Source organism: Acinonyx jubatus, chromosome F2, assembly GCF_027475565.1.
Source record: "Acinonyx jubatus isolate Ajub_Pintada_27869175 chromosome F2, VMU_Ajub_asm_v1.0, whole genome shotgun sequence".
In the NCBI taxonomy this organism is placed as follows: domain Eukaryota; kingdom Metazoa; phylum Chordata; class Mammalia; order Carnivora; family Felidae; genus Acinonyx; species Acinonyx jubatus.
The window spans coordinates 21,937,192-21,944,531 of record NC_069394.1 but is presented as its reverse complement, the minus strand read 5'-3'; positions in this window follow the sequence as shown (position 1 = coordinate 21,944,531).

Here is a 7,340-nt window from a genome sequence, read left to right as displayed (position 1 = left end):
CCTGTCTCACACAGTGTACAAAAATCAACTCATAATGGATTAAAGACTTAAGGGTAACTCTTGGAACACTAAAACTATTTGAAGAAACATAGGGGAAGAGTTTCTTGACCTTGGCCTGGGCAATGATTTTTTAGATATTACCCCCGAATCACAGGCAACAATAGCAAAATAGACAAGTGGGATTACATCAAACTAAAAAGCTCCTGCACAGCAAAGGAAACAATCAGCATAATGAAGAGACAACATATGGAATAAAGGAAAATATTTGCAAACCATAAATCTGATAAAGGGTTAATATCTAAAATATATATGGAACTCAAACAACTCAATAGCAAAAATCAAATAACATGATTGAAAAATGAGCAAAGGGTCTGAATAGGTATTTCTTAAAAGAAGACATGCAAATAGCCAACAGGTATTTGAAAAGGTGCTCAACTTCACTATTCACCAGGGACATGAAATCAAAACCACATGAGATATCACCTCACACCTTTTTGAATGACTATTCAAAAAGACAAAAGATAACAAATGTTGGTGAGGATGTAGAGGAAAGAGAACCCTTGTACACTGTTGGTGGGCATGAAACTGGTGCAGCCATTATGGAAAGTAGCATGGAAGATCCTCAAAAGTTCAAATAGAATAACCCTATGATCCAGGAACCCCAATCCCACTTCTGGGTATATATCCAAAGGAAATGAAATCAGTATCTTCAAGGGATATATGCACTCCCATGTTCTTTGCATCACTATCAATAGCCAAGATATGGGAACAACCTATGTTGTCTGCTGACAGATAAATGGATAAATAAAATATGGTGTGCACATGTGCACATGCTCGCGCGTGCACACACACACACACACACACACACACTGGAATATTATTCAGCCTTAATAAAGGGAAATCCTTCCTTTTGCAACAGCAGGGATGAACCTTGAGGGCATTATGCTAATGAAATAAGCCGGACACAGAAGGACAACTACTACATGGTGCCACTTATATGTGAGATCTAAAAAAGTTTAATTCATAAAAGCAGAGAGTAGAATGGTGGTTGCCAGGGGCTGAGGAGTGGGGAATGGGGAGATGGTCAAAGGGTACAAAGTTCCCATTAACGCAGGATGAATAAGTTCTGGAGATCTGATGTACAGCATGGTGAGTGTAGTTAATAATACTATATTATATATCTGTAATTTGCTAAGAGAGCAGATCTGAAGTGTTCTCATCACATATACACACATACATGGTAACTACTAAAGTGATGTAAATGTTAATTGGCTCGATTGTAGTAATGTTTTCACATAGTCAAAAAAAATCAATGTGCACATCTTAAATATATACAATTGTTATTTGTCAATTATACTTCAATAAAGCTGGAAAAAAAAGAAAAAGAGAATGGGGAAAGCTGACAGGGTGGGGTGGGGTAGGACTGGGAATCTTGAATTATACAATTTATTAAACAAAAAAGTGAATGGGGCCCCTGGGTGGTTCAGCCAGTTAATTGTCCGACTTCAGTTCCAGTCATGATCTTATGGCTTGTGAATTTGAGCCCCACGTCGGGTCCGTGCTGGCAGGGCAGGGCCTGGAGTCTGCTTCAGATTCTCTTTCTCCCTCTCTCTCTACCCCTCCCCTGTTCATGCTCTTTCTCTCTCAAAAGTAAACATTAAAAAATTATATAAACAAAAAAGTGAAGCTGTCAAATAGGCAGTGCTTATATGAGTCTACATTTCAGGAAATAAATCTGGGCTACAGTTACAAAAGTAGTGGTTTTGCTGGCTCCACATGGTTATATAGGAGGCTATACAGGATGGCCATGAAGGCCATCTTACAATGGTGCCATGTGGAACATTTAGCCTTTGTGGTAAAGGGGGAGAGAGAGGAGAGATAGGCTTGTTTTTAACCACATCTTAAACTTGTCACTTGCAGTGCCTTTAAACTGACACATCTCATTTCTGCCTTGAGTCCACTGGCCAGAATTCATCCCAACCCAACTGAAAGGAATATGGGAAGTATAGGTAAGCACGTGGATTATTTGTACTAATGGTCACTCACTCAGAGAGAGGAGACAATTGCTAGAGTGGTATACACGGATAAGCAGGAGGGGAAGGATTCTGTGGTGCAAGTGTTGGGACTGGCTCTAGAGGGGCACTGGGCAATTTACCTACAAACCCAAGATTGCACAAGAACAGAGCTCTGCGGGTTGGTGGGCAGATGTGGTGGAGGCAGCCTGGCATGTTTTTCTGGTTGCTTCAGTTTTCTAAGTGAAGGAGGAAGAAAGGTCATTAATAGAGTGTGACAATGGAGGAGGAGGTATTGGGGATTTAAGGCAAGAGGAGGAAGAGTGAAATAGTCACCAAGGACGGGGAACAGTGGAAGGGCAATGATGAGAGAATGACAGTGCTAAGGCTTTGTCTCTCAGCTCCCAGCTGTCTACACTTGGCTTCACGATGCTGGGGTAGGGATGGCGTTAACTACACTTCTGCTTTGTTGGCTGCTTCCTCTTCAGAGGCCCTGGAGGGGGACCAGAAGCCTGCAGGGAAGAAAAGGAGACTTTCTTCTTGTTAGCTTCCTGCCTGATTTTCTCCTGATCAGTGTCAACCAGCAATGCTTCTTTAGCCTGGCTGTGGCAGTTCATTCTGGTGGTAGCAGTCTTTCCAGTTTACATTTTATCCACCACTCACAGAACCAGCCTCATCACAGAAACTCAGAGCAAAGCAGCAGCTTGCTATATTCCTTCCTCAGGGGTCTAGACCCCGGCTGCACCATGGCCACCCCAGGCTAAGACACCAGCATCAACTGCTCAGTGCCTCCATCTCAAGGCACAGAGTTTTAGTTTCTTGGGGGTTTCCTTCTCTAGGTCTGAGTTCTATTAGTTTCCCAAGTCCTAAAAGTGTCAGCTGCTTATAGGGTTCTGTGTTTTATATTTTAGTGTTCTCTTTTTGCCTTCCAGTTCTTCAATACCTAGTTAATATATTTATATGAAACATAAAATAATAGAGAATAACTAATGTGGTCTCATTGGACCCTGATCGACACAATGGCTGTCTGACCATGAGAAAGCTATTCGACCTACCTAAGCCTTCATTTCATCACTGATAAATGGCTTAATAATACCCACTTTATTTTGTTAGTCATGACAATTAAATGAGTTGTGAGGATTAAAGTACTTAGCACAATGCACTACTTGGAGTAAGTTCTCAATAAGTTTTAGTTTTTTGAACTGAAATATAAAGTTTACTTTTTTTGGGGGGGAACCTACTTAGATGGTCCCTTGTCCGGAAAGCTTTCCCTGACAGTCTACCCAATGCCAGTCATTCCATCTTCAGGTGCTATACTTTCAACTAGATACCTGCTTGTGCTTTTGCCTTTGACTCTCTGTATCGTGTCTGTGGTATTTATATTTGTTTCCCTCCCTGTTAATCATATTTATGATGAATAATAACATCTAGCATATGGCCTAACACAGAAAAGTCTTCAGTGAATTACCTTATTCAGAGTAACATACCCTTGTCCAGCAGACTTTAATGGTTATTAATTAAGATGGCAAAACACTTAATTCTTTCATATGTTTTTTTTTTAAACACTAAATATGTGCACTTAAATTCTAGCCTTGGATTCATTCACTCCTGGTTCTAATCCAGTACATTTTTCTAGCTGTTTTGACTACATCATGAAGTAAAGTTTCTCACAATAAAATGGGGATACTGACACCTATACCACAAGGTTGTTGTGATCATTAGATAACTAATGTGACATCCTCATTGTGGCCTGCACATAGTATGGACTGAGAACATAAAAAATTTCCTCTTTCTGTGAACTAGAAGCCTGCTTTAAAGATAAACTTGTTGGGGCGCCTGGGTGGCTCAGTCGGTTAAATGTCCAACTTCGGCTCAGGTCATGATCTCACAGTTCATGAGTCTGAGCCCCAGGTTGGGCTCTGTGCTGACAACTCAGAGCCTGGGGCCTGCTTTGGATTCTGTGTCTGCCTCTCTCTCTCTGCCTCTCCCCCACTTGTGCTCTGTCTCTCTGTCTCTCTCAAAAATAAATAAACATTAAAACATTTTTTAAATGAACTTGTAAATAAGAACCCTGATGCAGTGTCATAGAAGGTATGGGTTCTTTATTTTAGAAAAATTAATGTGGACACCTGGGTGGCTTAGTGTTGAGCATCTCACTCTTGATTTTGCCTCAGGTCATGATCCCAGAATCTTGGGATCAAGCTCTGAGTTGGGCTCCATGTTAAGCATGGAACCTGCTTGGGATATTCATTCTCTCTCTCTCTCTCTCTCCCTGCCCCTCTCCCCCACTCGTGCTCTCTATAAAATAAAATAAAATAAAATAAAATAAAATAAAATAAAATAAAATAAAATAAAAGAAAGATTAATGCACTCACTTAAAGTATCATATGATCAAAATATGCCAGAAAAAAATCTCTGGCCCATATCAGGTGACCTTTAAAAATTAGATTAGTTCTGTTGAATAAGCTATTATTTTAAGGAATTGGTAGAAATAAATAGGAAGTGGAAAAATAGAAGGGAAGAAGGAGTTTCCAAACAAAAAGAGTGAGGCAGTTATAGTGCAAACTTGTGGGATCTGACAACATTTGGAAGAATAGATGGAGAGCATGGAAATATGGGGTGAAGGATGGGGTGTGGGGTAAGAGAGAAGGCTAATAGGTTGGGGATAACAAAGGAAAACTGCTTTCTAAGTTACATACAACCTGACCAGGGGACATTGAAATAATGTGATGCAAGGAAGACGAGATGGCATTTCCCTCCATGATTACTGATGTCAAATAGATATTAGGTATTTGAAACACTAATGCTAATGTAGGGCAGAATTTAAGTCACCCTAAAATTGTCTTTGCTTTTTCATTCATTTGTTTATTTAATGACTGTTTAGTGGTTGCTGAGTATGCCCTAGGCTGTGTGATAGGCATGGGATCCGAGAGAACCATGACACTCACTCTCTAGTGGGGAATATGGACAACAGACCAATCAATGAAGACTTTAATGAGAAATTTTCACATAACAATAAATGGTGTGAAAATAGACAAAGAAAACTTTATTTAAAATGGAGTCAGAAAACCCTGAAGTGGGAGATCTCACACACACGTGGTCCTCACTGCAGCCTGCATCACCAACAGGAAGTAGGAAGATGAAAAATATTTCAACAAGGGAGGGCACTTCTCACATAGGAATTCATCTCCTGCCTTTACAAAAAGGCAGGAAGATCCCGCTCTGCCCCAGCAACAACACACTACTGACCACCTGCAGCCAATGAGCAGCTGCACAACCTCAAACTATTGTTCTCCAATCAACTTTTGTTCAGAATAACCCTCCCCAAGTTTCTCCTAAAACCTAATAAAAGGTGACCTTCCCCTTTCTCTTCAGACTGGCCTATGTTTCACCATAGTTTGCTTTCCCTGAATTACAATTCCTCTGTTATTCTCAAATAAACTCTTTTTTTTTTTTTTACTTAAATATGATTGATCTTCACTCTGTGTAAAGTTAGCAGTGGTAAGAAGAAAACCAAATCAGATGATACAGTAATGAGTGAGAGGGCATAGAGGGAAGTAGTTATCTATACAGCGTGGTCACATAGGTCCTTTACGTTAGATGACATATGGGCTGAGCCTGAATGTCCAGAAGGAGCCAGTCTTGCAAAGGAGCAGAGGAAAAGGGAGGCCAGCTTGAGCAAAGGCCTGAGGTAGGAAGAGCTTGACAGGCTTGAGGAAAAGAAAGGCAGTCACTGTGCCTGAGCCTCGTGAGCAAGGCTGGGGGAAGAGGGACAAGTGGGGCTGGAATGGGTAAGGTCTCTGAAGGCCATGGCAAGGAACTGAAATTTTAGTAAATGCAAAGCTCTCCACTGGATAGAAGGGGAAACTGCAGAAGCTTGGCAGGCTGCAGTTGGGTAGGTTTGTATTGTTTTGGCAAAACACATTTTCAAATAAATTGATCAAAGATTGAAATTGATCAAAGATTGACCAAGTACCCTAAAACCCCTTATAAAGAAAGTCTTTGTTTTTAACACATACTCAGACTGACACACACACACACACACACACACACACAGTAAAGCACCACTCTTGGGGAAATATAACCCATGATCAGTGTCAGGAGAATCACCAGGTGGAGGTGGGGGGTGACATAAGTAGTCAATCACATCTCCATGCTCCTGAGATGCATCTCTTGTTTGGAGTCCCCACCATTTAAGCAAGATAATTATAAATAAACCCATACTTGGCTATCTTTCCTTTTTGGCTATGATGCCCTGGCTTCCTCCTCTGGGTCTGCAGAAGCTGTCCCTTTTCCTTCATACAGACACCAGGGAAAAGCTATGGTACCCAGTTGATCCTTACCATGGACTTTAAGACCCATATCCTATCCACACCTGATCTGGGACAATCTTGGCCTCACCCCAGAGAAGGAATTTTAAAATTTATTAACCAAGTACATAGGTACAACACTTATTTACAAATCTTGTGCCTTTTTAAAAATTAAGTTCTGACAATATACATTACACACAGGATTAAAACCTAGACTTCTCACTATGGGTTCATCTGACATGATTTCATTTTCCAGTTTCATCCACTATCACTCTTCCCAAGCATCCTATACTTGTGGCTCACTGAGCGTCTCAAATCTGTTCCCAAGTAGGCCATACTTGTTCATGACTCTGCACTCTGGCTCACTTCCCATACCTAAAATACCCTCTCTTCTCTCCTCCTCCTCCTCAAAATCTCATATTCCGCAAACTTCAAGTTCTAAGATAAATACATTTCAGGGATGTAATGTACAGCATGGTGACTATAGTTAACAACACTGTATTGTATATTTGAAAGCTGCTAAGACAGATCTTAAAAGTTCTCACCATAAGAAAAACAATTTTGTCTGAGTAATGGATATGAACTAAACTTACTGTGACAATCATTTCACAATATATACATCTATCAGTTCATTATGTTATACCTTAAATTTATACAATATTATATGTCAGTTATATCACCATAAAACTAAAAGAAAATAAAAACTCCTATTCATCCTCTCAGCCCTCGCCAAAGATCACGTCTTCCCGAAGCTTCTCTGACTTCCACCCTCAGGAGACAGCTCTTCCACCTTCTTTACTTATTCAACACTTTGTAGGCGTTTATTATATTCCACAAAAAATATTTCTTTACAAATCTGATTTTCCCAGTGAGGCTTCGAGTCCCTCAAAAGCAGTGATCTTTATCTTGTTTAGCTTTTTATCCTCCCCTAGAACCCACTCTTGTGCCTGACATCCAAGTAATCACAGGATTGCTTGTTGAACAAATAATTATTATAATAATTATACCATATTATATT